This window comes from Leopardus geoffroyi, chromosome A1, assembly GCF_018350155.1.
Source record: "Leopardus geoffroyi isolate Oge1 chromosome A1, O.geoffroyi_Oge1_pat1.0, whole genome shotgun sequence".
Classification (NCBI taxonomy): Eukaryota; Metazoa; Chordata; class Mammalia; order Carnivora; family Felidae; genus Leopardus; species Leopardus geoffroyi.
In genome coordinates this window covers 133,267,954-133,282,542 of record NC_059326.1, presented here as the reverse complement: position 1 = coordinate 133,282,542, position 14,589 = coordinate 133,267,954, and positions in this window count along the sequence as shown.

The following is a 14,589-nucleotide window of genomic DNA, read 5'->3' as shown; positions in this document are numbered from 1 at the left end:
GAGGAGGCAAAACTGAGCTGCTGTCCCCGCAGACTGAGAGCCTCTGTAGCAGAGCCAGTCACTCTCCAAGCTTGGAAAAATAGCCCTCATAGTTTATCCTTCTTCATGACAGTGTTGTTGCAAAGCAGTAATAGTTTGAGAGAGTAAAATGCTAATGGCAGTGAGCTGTGATGTCACATTATGGAGGAATCACACCTGGCAGCACAGGGTAGATTCATGTAGGAATCCTATTGTCTAGCTAGCCTCAGAGCCAAGGTGTGAACTCTTGGAAGTTCCAGGACTGAGGGTATGGTCAGCAATGGAAACTCATCCCCAGTACCAGTCAGTCAGTGGAGACCTACTCTTGTGTCATGCCACAGCCCCAATCTGGGCAAAGCAGACACTGAGTGACTAATGGCACATACACTGTCATATCTGTGTCAAGAAAAGGTGCTACCCAAGAAATGCCAAGTAGACCTAGATTGGAGAAGAAATTCCTTGAGGATGCTCAAATGCAAGAAGCAGGGAGAAGAAGGGTCAAGGGAGAACAGCAGCAGCAGAGTGGGTAGACAACCTGGAGATGAAAGGCTAAACATCCCATACAAAAGAGTCACTTGAGCATGGAGCCAGGACCCCCCATCAAAGGGGCACACCCAGCTGCTTATGACAGAACCATGGTCCCAATCTCCGGGCATCCTGGCCAGGCACCTACGGAGATATGTGCCATCTCCCTACTTCCAGAGACCTCCACAATTCACTCCCACTCTAGAGAATGGCTTATGATGCTCAAACCTGCCCAAGCCCCTGAGGACAGTTCACCAAAGGCTTTCAGAGAGGCCATGATGTCTGAGGTGAGCTTTATGAGAGGAGTTCTCACAGTTTTACTTACTTGGTTGTGGCTGCTAAAGTCTTCGTTGGAGCTAATGCTTCAAATGTGTTCTCTTTATTTCACTTTCTCGTTGGGAATCTCCTTTTTAACTTTTGACCACTTGTTTTACTCATCCATTGAAACTAACATTAGTATCAGCAGCGTCCTGACCATGGTTATCTTGTTGGCCTCTCCTATGTGTTCCTCCATCATTCTGTTCTTACCCCTTTCACAACACTTACCACACTGGATCATCTTATGATGGTGTACTCTCCCCTCTCTGTATAAGGATAGGGACTTTGTCTTACTCATCTGAGTTTTTCTAACACCCACTAGAGGAGAGAGAGAGGAAGACATAGAGAGGGAGGGCAGGAGAAAAAGAGATTAAGCAAATTGAACTGAACTAATAAAATTCCATCACAGCCGAATCACTTGGCCATCCCAAGCGGTGTGTTATCACAAGGTTTCAACTACATTTAAAAAATAAGCTCATGCTTGCTGATGTTCTGAGAGTAACTTACGGTACAAGAAGGGAACCTCTGCTGAATCCAATTTTACCCCTCACTGTATTAGCATGAGCAGTTCTTTGTGTTTCCACAAAGCTCCCCCCTTCCTCTTCTTTGGAGTCACTGTATGCTTGACATGAAAAATGTCCTGTAGAAAATGTAATCACTAATTACATCAATGGAAAAAAAACCAACTTTCAGATGTGAAATGATTAACCACAGAAAAACCACCTTTTCAATAATAATTTTCCAGTCTTCTGTTTTCACCAGAATTGGTTTTCTGCCTACACAGTGGGTTTTTCTGGGTTCCTTTAAGGCTTTTGCCCATCATCATTTCATGATAAAAACCCTCTCACAAAGTTGGTGCTCTTGTGTGAGAAAAAGTCTCAACTGCATGTCATCTAACTGACTTGTTCTCCCTGATTTCTCTTCCAAGTAAGTACACAACTTCAAATGGCATTTGGTTCAAGCTCCTAAATTTTGTTGACTTCTAAACTCTCCCTAGATCGTCTCCCCATCCCACCTTCTTATCTTTTCACCTCTGCCTTCTGAGTTCCTGTGCACTACGCTTGTGCTGTGAGAGGTGGGAGGTGAATGTGGCAGGAGGGCTCCTCCATCTCGCTCAGTCAGTGTCCTCCAGGGCCCCCCATCTGTCTGTCCCCCAGACAGGTAAAGAGCCCCTGCTCTGTGCCCCAACCTGCTCAAAGGCTGACATGAGAGCAAAGACCAGTCAGATGCAGGCTGTCAAGCCTCTGGGTCTCCACCTGGCAAATGCCCTTCCATCCAAGTCCCAGCCTTCAATGTTACCAATGTGGCATAAGTATGGGTCACCCTGCCAAATTAGTGAATGCTGGTTCTGTCTCTTGAATAGTCAGCTGGCAGCCATGGACCCCAGGAGGAGGAAGGAGATGTTCAAGTGACAAAGATCTCACAGTTCGTGATGACTGGCTGGTTGTGCAACAGTTATCTGATATCTGTCAGCCAAGGTTAAGACTGTCTCATCAGGGGCACCTGGGTGGCTCAGTCAGTTGAGCGTCTGACTTCGGCTCAGGTCACGATCTCACAGTTCGTGAGTTCGAGCCCCGCGTCGGGCTCTGTGCTGACAGCTCAGAGGCTGGAGCCTGCTTTGGATTCTGTGTCTCCCTCTCTCTCTCTCTGCCCCTCCCCCACTTGCACTCTGTCTCTCAAAAATAAATAAACATTAAAAAAAAAAAAAAAAAAAAAGACTGTCTCATCAACACTGAGACAAAGTAATTACCACGAAACGAAGTGACCGAAAAACAAACTGTCTTAAAAGCTGACACACCTTTGAGGATGCAAAAATGGAAAAAGTGTGTTTTAACCAAAAAATCTGAAACATAGTTCACTCAGTTGCAAAGGAGCATGAGTACCTTCAAACAGGGAGAGGCCAAGAGTATGATCAGACATTCCCTTCCCCTCTCTCCCCAGGCGGTGCTATTTCCTGTTTGTTCACCCGAGCCCGGGCTAGGTGTCTGTGGTGCACTGCTCTAGGTCTGCCTTGTAAGCTGCCAGGCTGTGGCTGGAGGTTACTGTCAGCGGTCCAGCAGTGCCATTTACAGGAGCTACAGATACAGAGGATTCAGTGAAACCATCTGAGGTAGTGCGCCATTGCTTTAATACAAAACTAACAATGGCTTAATCATATTTTTTTCACAGAACACAAAATACAGGGGCAGGTGGTTCTAGCACGGTCGTAGTGCCAGCTATGTCACCATTTTCTTGCTCTTGCATGGTGCTCTGCTCTCCTTCTATTGCAATCCTGGGCCTTATGCTCACAAGTTCTAAGCACCAGTATCTCACACAATAAAATCCAGAACAGGAAGAAAGGGATAGAGAGAGAGAAAGTTTTCTTCGTGTATCTTACTCTTTTTATCAAAAAGAAAAATCTTTCCAATGGACTTCCCCTATCATCTCAGGGGCTGGGACTGTGTCCTAGGATTACCTATAGCAACAAAGGAGTCTGGAAAAGTGATCTTCTGGTACTTTGGGCCTTTGTTATTGGAGGAGGGCTTTGCCAACGTGAAAGAAGCAAGGTGGAATATTTGTAAGGTGGTGTAATTAACAATGTCCGGCCCCACTCTTGCCTCAGATGGCTATTGTTGCTTCTGGGTCCCCACTTGCCTTATAGCTGGCTAACTCCCTTGGACTGGACCCCTATGCCTGTACCAAACTCCAAATTCAATCTCTGTGCTTCCTGCTGTAATACCATATCCCAGATGGCAGGCTGTCTGATGACGAAACGGATATCACACCAAGCAGCACTCTCAGCCCCTGCTCATCCTATGTGACCAGGGAACTGCAGGGAGGGCCCCTGGCCTGGAACTGGGAAGGCAGGAACAGCAGAGAAGGACAACAGCCACAGAGGAGCTTATAGCAGGCACACCTCGAAGGGTAACCTCATTTAATCACCAGCCACCTTTGAAGGTCTTTTTTATTGAGCCAGCTTCAAAAGGCAGATTGTAGTATTGAAAGAGAATGAGTTTGGGTACTATGGACATGAATTAGAACCTCAACTCTGCCACTAACTAGCTATGTGCTATTGGACAAGTTACTTCTCTAAGTCTTTGTTCCTTACGCTATAAAATGAGGTTACCACTGCATGTAACTGCAAGACCCATGGAGGAGAATGGGTGGGCTGGGGCTCCTAAAGCTCCAAGCACAGGGCTTGGCACAGACTTAGAGATCAGAAGCAACAAAGATGCCCGTTCCCATCATGCCACCCTGCGTGTTCCACTGGGTCGCAATTCAGAACTCTTGGTCGGGAAGAGCAGAGACTCTGAGGCCAGACTGCCTGAGTTCAAATGCAGGCTCCATCATAGGTATGTGACCCAAGGCCAGGCACTTAACCTCTCTGTGCCTCATGTTTACTATTAGATAAAAAGAGTTAATATCAGGGCTTGTCTCCCTGGTTAATGAGAGACTCAAGTGCAATAATGCAGACAAAGTACTTGGAACAGCTTTGGCACATAGTATGCAAGGTAGGCTGCATATATGAGGGTATAAACAGTTATGACATTTTTTGTACCCTCTGTTTAAGAGTAGAAGAGAGATGTTTATAGAAAGATTTTATCAAATGGCTCACATGAGACTTAGGTCCTTACAGAATAAAGCTTCCCTTATCAAGAAAGTGCACGTTTCCAGCACCCACTCCGTTTCACTTGACTGAGGGCAACCTCACACTACTTGCCAGGGGCCAGTGAAGGTCTTTGTGATGGAAGCGGGAAGAGGATATGGTTAGGGTCAGACAAATCCAGGTCAGACCACCTGGGTCCAAGTCCTCATCCTGCACTGCCTGCTGCACAAACTAGGGCAAATTATTGCATTTCCTTTTGCCTCAGTTTCCTCTACCTGTAAAATGGAAGTAGTAAAACCTACCTCCAAGGGCTCCTGTGAAGACAGCCTTGGTACATACTCTACAGTATTATCAATTATTGCTATTACAGGCTTAATTAACTGACAATGGTTTAAGTGGGATTGGTATTGTCCCTGTTTTTACTAACAGGAAAACCAAGGCAGCCAGTTGTTAAAGGCGTACCTGGAGCTCAGCCTTCTACTTTACTGCTTCTTCCAGTAAATGCCACTCCGAATGTAAGATTGATTTTTGGTGTGTGGGTATGATTCCTGGGTGATTTTATTTTCCTCTGGTGCATTTTAGAAATAAGGATGTTGGTATTCCTTGCCAACTCACCTACAACTTCAGACCTGCTAGACTCCTTTCGATTTCCTTCATAAAAATAAAAGTGCAGTACTCGGAATAGAATGGCACCTTGGACAATTTCCCCAACAAAGTGAGACCTAATTGTGCAAAAGAGGAGCAGTTCTTCGAGATAGACCTAGAGACAGAAAACAGTGATGTCACCACTTCCCCACTCCATACTGTCCTTGCCAAACTTAACTGACCAAGAGGAGAGCAGAGACAGGAGAAGGGAGCAAGATCGCCCTGTTTCATTACAGTCATTAGAGCACATGATCAATGGTCACAGAGAGAGTTACACTCTAACCTCCAAAAGCAACTCCTGCCAGGAAAATACATCTTTTCCTCCCTGACATTCTAGAATCTCTTGATCTATCTCTGCTGCTTCTGGAACTTGCAGTTCAGATTTCATCATCAGGTCCCTTCCAAGGAAAAAAAAGTGGTTTTCATGTTTCAAACACAGTAACTTTTTCATCCCTCTATCTGAACATGTGAACATGAATCACTGCCAGAATTACACATCCTTCCAGCTGGCATGCAAGCATCAAACCCAGGATCACCATTGCTCTCAGGGAACCGAGGGTGGAGGCTGCTCTCACATCCTCCTTTCCAGAGCTTACAAAAGCTCAGCTTGAAGAACCCAACTCTCCATGACCATCTAAGTGTGAATTTGAGGCCAAGTAGCATTGGCCCCTCCTCCAGAGCTCACAGTAATCATTTTATCTGAAAGCTCGGAAGGGTTCACAGAAGCTAATGAAAGCACAGTAATAATAAAAGCAGTAATTTATAGTGCACTTACTTAAGCAGCAGGAAGCATACTAGATGTTTTATGTACATCGTCTGATTTAAAGCCAATCTCAGCCTATGAAGGAGTTTCTAATACATGTCTGAGAAAGCTAAGGGTTATAGAGCAAAAGTCACTTGCCCAAGGTGAAACAATTAGCAAAAGGCAGGGGTGGGATCTGGAAAAGGGTCTGTTCTACCTCCAAAGTCCATGATTTAGCCAGTACGTTGTAACTCCTAAGACATATCATCCACCCTAGATGTCATATATTCTTTTCAGAAGATAGCTGGAGAATCGTTCATTCAACAGTTACTTTACTGAGCACTTATGATATGTCAGCCACTATACTAAATACAGGGGGTACAAAGGTATACAGGAAGCTTACAGCCTACTAAAGATAGATAAGAAATTACAGTCAACCAACAGTGGGTCCTGTGAAAAGAGACAACGGAACCCTCAAGTAGGTTTCAGGAAATCAGGCATAAAAGAGGCTGGTGCTGACTTTCTATCTGGAGCTCTGGGACACTAGCAAACCAGGCAGACAAACCCAGAGAGCACCAATTACTATACAAAGTATCTGGGCCACTGGTGCCCAGGATAGCCTTCCAGGGTCCTAGAGACCCCAGCAGCTGAGAGGAGAGCAGCCAAACTCTCCCACGTTCCAGGGAAAGAGCTTTATGAGTATTGTACACTTGAGGATGAGGTGCAGCTATGGATGGAAGTGTGGTCCTGACACTTGGGCCCGGGCTGCTTTGGTGGATACCAGTGAGGGACTTTCAGCAAAAGCCAACAAGCAAGACCAGACAGCATGGCGGATATGGACACCAGCCCAGAGTGAGCACAAATCCAGATACCTTGTAAGGACCACTACACCATGACATCTCTTAGCAGCTTTGCCTTGTTAAGGAGAGGGAGGGAGGGAGAAACGCCTGCATCTGACTGAGCTTAAGCCTGAGTAAACTGAGAAATCACTGCCCTTCACTGAGCCAAGCCAGACATGACTGGCTGAGCTTCCTGCATCAGTCACCACAGTGTCTGGAGGTAGAAACTCAGTACAGCTAAAGGAAGGTTAATAAAGCTACATTTCTGCACATGAGAAGTGTGAACTCAGCTCCAAGGGCTAAGAGCAGTAGATGGCAGCCTGGACTTAGATGGGGAAGAGGAGCTGGGAAGAAGTGAGTATCTTTCAGTCATACTTCACAGGGTATTTATGGGACACTATAACGGGTTAGATTTCAAAAAGACAGGTTTTATGGGTTGAAGTGTGTTTCCAAAAAGTTCATATGCTGAAGTCCTCACTACCTCATAATGTCACCTTACTTGGAAACAGGGTCATGGCTGATGTAATTAGTTAAGAAAAGGCTACAATGGAGTAGGGTGGCCCCTAATTCAATATGACTAGTGTCATTATAAGAGGACAACCTTGTGAAGCCAGAGACACAGGAAGAACACCATTGAACATGACAGCAGAGATCAGGGTGATGTACCTACAAGCCAACAAATGCCAAAGATAACTGGCACACCACAGAAGCTAGAGGAAGGCACAGAGCTGACAGGGAGAAAGAACTCCTGTCCCCTCCAAAGTCCTTCTAGCTAGACTAAGACTCACATTGAAATGAAAAAGATTAACAGGGGAAAATCAGGTTTAATAGCATATGTATGAGGAATCCACATACACATGGAAATTCCAAAGACAGGCAAAATGAGATCTATATGTCATCCCGAACTAACAAGGAAAAGGTAGGTACTCAGTTGTTGGTAATTAGTTGTTTGTCCTGCCATATAGATGGGCCACTCAGATAGTGTTTGGCTCTGCTAATAACTCTTATTCTGGGAAAGACTCCCAGTTTAGATTCTTCTACATCGTTAAGGGAGAGGAAAAATTTTCTCTTTAGCCCACAGGATCTCAAAATAATCTTCATGCAAGAATGGCCCATCTTGGGGTAGTCTGCCTCCGCCCCTGTAGATTGTCCCTCAAGGCCCTCATAGAGAACCAACCCTATGGACACCTTAATCTTTGACTTCTGGTCTCCAGAACCGTGAGAAAAGACTCTGTTGTTTAAGCCATCAGGTACAGAAATCCTAGAAAACTAACACAACATGAAGGCACAATTTTATTCATTCATTACACACTTTCTAAGTGCCTAGGAGGGGCCACATAAAGCATAAGGTTCTCTGAAGGATACAAGACTTGACACAGCCTGTCACCATCATTTCCATCTCAGGGGCCACAATCTCATAAACACTCCTTCAATAAGAAGTTGCCGATAGGAATCCCTGCTTCTCTGGTCAAGGCTCCTCCTGGAAGTCTGAGTCCTTCCCAGGTTACTGAAGGTAGAAGCCTCATTGCCCCATAAACCCACCATCTCAAAGCCACACAGCCTGGCCCCAGACCTAGATGTTTAAATCCCTCTGATTATCTTGTGTACCAACTCTATGCTTCATTTCTCCTGACCTGATCTCCTCTCACAAGAGGAGTCACAAGACTGACTTCCAAGTTTTCCTAGAAGACACAGCCCATGAAAAACAAGTCCCCCAATCCTCGCCTTTTTAGTACCCATTCTGCCTCTTTATTTTAAGTGAAAACTCACTCTGACCTGAGAACACCCCTTTCCTTTCAACCTGATTCATTCCCTTCCCCCCACACGCCAGTCCTTCAGGATGCAAGAAGTGTACATTGAGGGCACTATTTCTTCTGACAGAAAACTAAGACTCATTCTTTACTCTTCTGCTCCCACTTTTCTGGAAGCCCATGTCACCACACTCTGTGAGGGGCCCAGACCCTGGTCTGCTCCTCAGCTCTGCCCTGCAGCCTAAGAAACACCTCATTTCTGGGAGTAGAGAAAGTTCCCATCCTCTTTGGCCACTGTATAGTACAGGATCTTAGCTCATAAAAGTTCAAAACATCTTTTTCTCTCAAGACACTGTCCCTGTCTTGATATTCAGATCCTATTTTGATATTACAAAGCAGAACCTGGGCAGCTTCTTCCCCTTTGCAGTCGGTATAATACTCTAATCTTCTCCATGCAATGGAAGCCTCTGAGGAACGTTCACGTGAAAAAAACTCATTTCCAGAAACTGCCTTTGCTGCTTTCCTGCCCCAGCTCCCCACTGGGGACAATGAGGTGGGCAGGTGGGGGGTGGGGGAAGGGGGGGGGTGACTAAAAGTGGGGTATAAGATGTTGTTCAGAACTTTACTAGGAGAAAATATAGAAAGATGAAATGTGGAACTATCAGCCTATGTTTTTTCTTGTTGCTTCTATCCCACACCTCTCTTCATCCCCCATCCCAGGTGCCCAAAGGGTCCTCCGCTCCAACTGTGTGTTGTGCCCCTCTCCCGCAGCTCACTGTTCTCCAACCACACTAGCTTCCTCTCAGTCATCAGGCTTGCCAAACCCTTCCCCACCCATGCTTTCCACCACTCTGTCCCATCGCCCGTTTATACACCCTCTTTCTAAGGCTTCCCAGCCTTCAGACAGAGCTGACAGGGACACTTCTACAAGGAACTTCCTTGACTCTCAGGAGGTTCTGTGCCTACCCTTGCCCCTACAGTTCTGTATATCAGCATTGAGAGGATTTGCCACAGAATTGTTCCATGTGTTTATTGTCGTCTTTCACCTCAGCTCATGTGTCAATTGCACAAAGGCAAAACGCATATCACTCATGTGTACTCTCATTTCCAGGGATTAGGCCAGTGCCTGACATTCAGTGAGGACATGTTAAATGAAAGTATCAGCAGACCTTGGCTTATTACCAATGTAACTTCTTTGATGGAGCAAAAGGAAGAGTGAAGTTTTCTCTGTTAATGTGGATAATGCCTCCACAACATCTGTTTATAGTACCCTGGGGAGCATTTTGCTTTAACAAGCCCAAGAATTTACATCTCTGAAAACACAAATGGTTTCTAATGACATTAACCTAGTGGTGAGCAACCTTTTCTGCTTGAGAGCCAATGACCAGCATTTCTAAATGAAAGAATTTTTACTCAGTCCTATGAGGTGGAGGAACTGGTATGTATTTTTATCATGGAGATGATGTATTTTATTGATCAGACAAATTTTAATGGGCAATGGGCATTACTCCTCAGCCAGTGAAATGCTAATGTGAGCAGCAATTCATAGACATCTGTGATATCATAAGGAATACATATTGGTCTTCCTTGGTCCTGACACAGAGCTTCTAAGACCTTCAGAATTTCCTAAATGGTAAAGGTAATAGGACCATCTTTTGTTATTCATAACAAGCCCCTTTCAACCCAGTCTGAGGTTATGCTAATAAGATGACCCTGGATGGGCTCCTAGATAGTTTAGGAATGGGGGCTGTTGGCCTGTGGAACTAACCCTGTGATCAGAGGGTTAGAGCTTTCAGTCCCCACCCCCTCCCCACCTCTGGGGAGACGAGTGGCTGGAGATTGAGTTCGATCACCAATGCACCAATGATTTCATGAATCATGCCTATGTAATAAAACCTCCATTAAAAAAAAAAAACTAAACAATGGGATTTAGACAATTTCCAAGTTGGTGAACACATCAAGGTACTGGGAAAGTGATGTACTTGGAGAGGGCATGGAAGCTAGGTATCCCTTCCTCCATACTTGGTCCTATACACCTCTTCCATTTAGAAGTTCCTAAGTTGTATCCTTTATAATAAACAAGCAAGTAAAGAACTTTCCTGAGTTCTGTGAGTCATTCTAGCAAATTACCAAGCCTAAGGAGGCAGTTGTGGGAACCCCCAGAATTTACAGTTGGTTAGTCAGAAGTACTAGTGACAATCTGGGGCTTGTGACTGGCATCTAAAGTGGGGGCGGTCTTGTGGGACTGAGCCCTGAACTTGTAGGATCTGGCATTAACTCCAGGTAGATAATGTCAGAATTGAATGGAACAGTGGGACACATCTGGTGTCAGAGAGCTGACGTGGTTGGAAAAGACACTATGCATTTGATGTCAGAAGTGTTGGGAGTAAGAGCAGTTCAGCATCTCATCTTTTCCCCCATGTGTATCATGTGTATATCAGACTTTACAGTCATGATATCCAAAGTAAGATAAACACACCCCAAGGGTATACAAGATTATTCAATGGGTTACAGAACGAATATATTACAATGTCTATTGTTTGCCTTGTCCATTAAAAACATACACTATGTAAATATATAATAGAACATGCATGTTATATATATATATATAAATATACATCTATATATATATATATATATAGAGAGAGAGAGAGAGAGAGAGATAAAGATATATATAGATATAGAGGGATGCATATTAAACTTCCTAGTAATAGGGGAACATGAGGAAAAATGTTGGAGGCTACTGATGTCACATTCCCATGTGCATTAAATTATTTCATCCTTGAAACAACAGTATGCAAGTCCCTATGACCTACACTTAAACAGACAAAGCTCAAAGGTGAGTTGACTAGTTCATTGTCACACAGGGTCACGAGGTGTTGGGGACACAGCTTAGGCTAGAATGTGTTCATGCCATTCCATAATGGCTACTTACTGATCACCTGTTGTGTCAGGCTCTGTAGCAGGTGTTGGGGATAAAAAGACAAGTAAGATATGATTCCCGCACCCCAGTACATACACACACCCTCCTCAGCTCGGGTCACCCACTCCCACTGGGATAAAATCTCCCCTCCCATCTGGGTGTGGGACCTGGAACAACACCATGGCTACTGCCAGTTTCCTGGGGCTTTCCTCTCTGCTGCTTGCCTGCCTTTCTAACGCAGCCTTCCATTCTTCATGGAACACAAGAATCCGAGGATCAGTGGTTCTGCCTCAGGTGATTCTCAGGACATCCTAACTGGGTGCTGGGTCCCTCTGGGGCTCAGCAGTATTAGAGCAAGCAAGGAGAAGATGAGAGGACTCAGAGACTGGAGTGATATGAGATAGCTCCCTGGGAAGCCCCAGCAGGAGGCAAGAATGAGGCTATGTGTCAGGGAGTCTGGGCTCGGGGCTGCACAGAGAAGCCTCTTGGTTGATGGCTGAAGGCAGAAATACATCAGGGACATGTGTGGATGGTGGCAGGGAATCAGTCAAGAGGACCAAGGCTCATTGCAGGGCTCATGTCCCCTGGACACCTGCCTGAGGAACTGGCTGAGCAGGGACCTGTTTACTGGAAGCAAAATGAGATGCAGAAGCTTACTAACTAGGAAAGAAGCAAGAACCCAGTTACTAGAATGGAAACACATGGCCACAGTGTGCCTGGCAACAATACTGGCTTATTAAATCGCCAGCTACCCATCTAGAGTAACTTTGAATTCTCTCACCTCAAAATGGGGCACTTTTATTGACAACGCCACCACATAGAAGAATTGAGGCTACACTGCCAAAAAACCCAGATGCCATAGGTACATGAATATACATGGCTGCCAGGCTTCATAGCAGAATGCAAACTGGACCCTGCTGAAGCCTCAAGTAACAGGATCATTTTTAACAACCCGACTCATTGCTTATTTGTAAGTAACTCAATAAGTCTTTGTTATGGACTGAAATGTGTCTCCTCAAAGGTCTTGTTGAAGCCCTAATCCTCAGGGTGCTTGTATTTTGAGATCCAGCCTCTAAAGAGGTAATGCAGGTGAAATGAAGTCGGAAGGGTGGTGCTCTAATCCAATAGGATAGGAAAGGAAGAGACACCAGGAATGTGCACACACACAAAGCAAAGGCCATGTGAGGGCAAAGAGAGAAGACAGCCATCTGCAAGTCAAGGAGAGGGGCCTTAGGAAAACCCAAACCTGCTGACACCTTGATCTTGGACTTCCAGCATCCAAAATTATAAGAGATAAATTTCTATTGTTTACAAAAAAAAACACAAAAAACAAAACATGACACATTTAAAAGCCTGGGGTGAGGCAGAAACTAGAAACAGTGAATGAGAAGTAGGTAAGCATAATCATCTTTCTTCATTCATTAGACCAACATTTACTGAGGGCCTACTATATGTTGGCCATTGCACTTGGGACTAGGTGCAACAGTGAATAGGGCAGCTGGCCCTGCTCCCACACAGCTTTCTGTACAGAGGGAGACAAAGAGGGGAGAATTATATTAGGATATTTCATGTGTTGAGAGGGGGATGTGGATGTGATCAAGGGGGGGTTTGTGCTTCTTCAATCAAGATGCAAAGATGCAAGCATATCCAAGCAAACTCAAGAACTCAAGTATATTCCATATTATAAAGGAACCTGGAAGACACAGAGGAAGAATATGCAGGGGAGAGAGGAGGTAACTAATGCATCATGGACCTCAGGGATTCAGGAAGGGAGTGAGTTCTAGAGCCTACTAACTTTGTATGGTATTTGGTTTAGCAGTAGGAATTATAGCATATCTCAAATGCTCATACCTTAATAAAGAATGGTATGTTTCTAGAAAGATTCTGAATTGACTGTGCCCCACTTGTCTAATGGAAAACTTGGCATCTGGAGTTGGATGAACTGGTTCTGGGTCCCAGTTCCACCACTTTCCCTGCCAAGTGAGGTTGGGCAAGTCATTTAACTGCTTTTAGACTTGGGTTTGTTTATTTCCTTCCCCCCCAGTACCTCAGACAGACAGGAATCTGGTTCATTATAACCCTTGGTTCATGACCTATTCTTATCATTAGCCGTCATATTGCAGATTCATTTGTATTGTTGCATATAGGTGATATATTTTAAACTGCTAAAAAATAAAATAACTTTCCATATGGAATAAGATAAAAGGGACCCCCTAAGCCATCTTAAATGTAAAAATCAACTCCAGATAAATTAAAGTCTTACATGTCGAAAACAAAATATTAAAACTTTTAAAAGAGAATTTAAGTGAATGTATTTTAGACCCTAGAGTAAGGAAAGATTTCTTAAAGAAGACACATAGAACAATGATTCTTAAATAAAAAGAGTCATAAATTTGAATATATTAAAGTTAAGAATGTTTTCATAACGGAACAGCTTCAATTTCCTCATCTATAAAATGGGGATAATAATACCTTATAGAAATCTAACAAGATGAAATTAAATAACATATATTAAACACTTATCACAGATCTTAGCACGTAGAAAATAATAAATGATAACTATCATTATTATTGTCAAACAACAATGCTATTATTTATCAAACAATACCCAGTAATATGATAAGACATATTTAAACTCAGTAAGCCATATGAGGGCAAGTATTTAATAACATAATGACAGTTTAAAGAAAGAAATAATAATGTAAAATACATTTATCAGAGACCTATAGTCAGACAGTCAACAAATATTTACTGAGCATTTTATGCCGGACACCATTCCAGGGGCTAGTTAATTTATATTAACCACCATTAATTGTTTTTGCCACAATTTAATACACACAACTTTCACACGTGTATCTGTGACCAGAGCAGAGAAATGACCCCCACACATTTCAATAATTTGTATACAGCACCACAGAAAAACTTTGGCACTATCAGAGACAGGAGTCCCAGAACTATCCAACTCTCAATTGTTTATGCTAATGGGAGAGTCCAGGAAAAGAGAGAATCCAAAATGGTAGATAAGTGTATTTGGTTTGGTTTTTGTGCAAATAATTGAAAGCCTCAAATCAATCTGACCCAACAATGAGGAAGCAGATCCAGAAGTAGGGCAGTCTTCAGGAGCTGACAGATAAGCAACACAATAATGATAAAGATTATCTCCATTTCTCTGTTTTGTGGCTCTGGATGCAGAAGCATACATATAGTTCAAAATGGCAGATGGCTGTTCTGGAATGTACAAA